This window comes from Diuraphis noxia, unplaced genomic scaffold (assembly GCF_037042655.1).
Source record: "Diuraphis noxia isolate RWA-SAM2 unplaced genomic scaffold, SU_Dnox_SAM2 contig0004, whole genome shotgun sequence".
Lineage (NCBI taxonomy): Eukaryota > Metazoa > Arthropoda > Insecta > Hemiptera > Aphididae > Diuraphis > Diuraphis noxia.
In genome coordinates, this window is record NW_028301714.1 from 6,050,070 (window position 1) to 6,050,450 (window position 381).

Genomic DNA, 381 nt, shown 5'->3' on the forward strand with positions numbered 1-381 from the left:
CTGCGGGAACCACACGGGTGGTATCGGGAACGCAGGCACACGCGACCTCTGCACCTACCCGCCATCAGTCATTGCAACACATTTACGTGGAAGATGACGTTATAAGGGTGTTCAAAACTCGACATGTTTCTTGTATTTTGTATTCCAAAGGTAATCTAACATTCTAACTAGGAACCGCATGAAACCATCGGGACCTACACGCTGCAGACTGCAGTAATGGCTTTTGTTTCAATAACATATAATATTAATAGTAATGTCTTAAGTGTAAATTATAATAATAACATGTCGTTGTTGTTGGTCATAAACGAAGTAAGATCAACAGATGATGAAATCAAATTTGGAAATTTGTGACGTATTTGCTGACTTAATACAACGAATAAA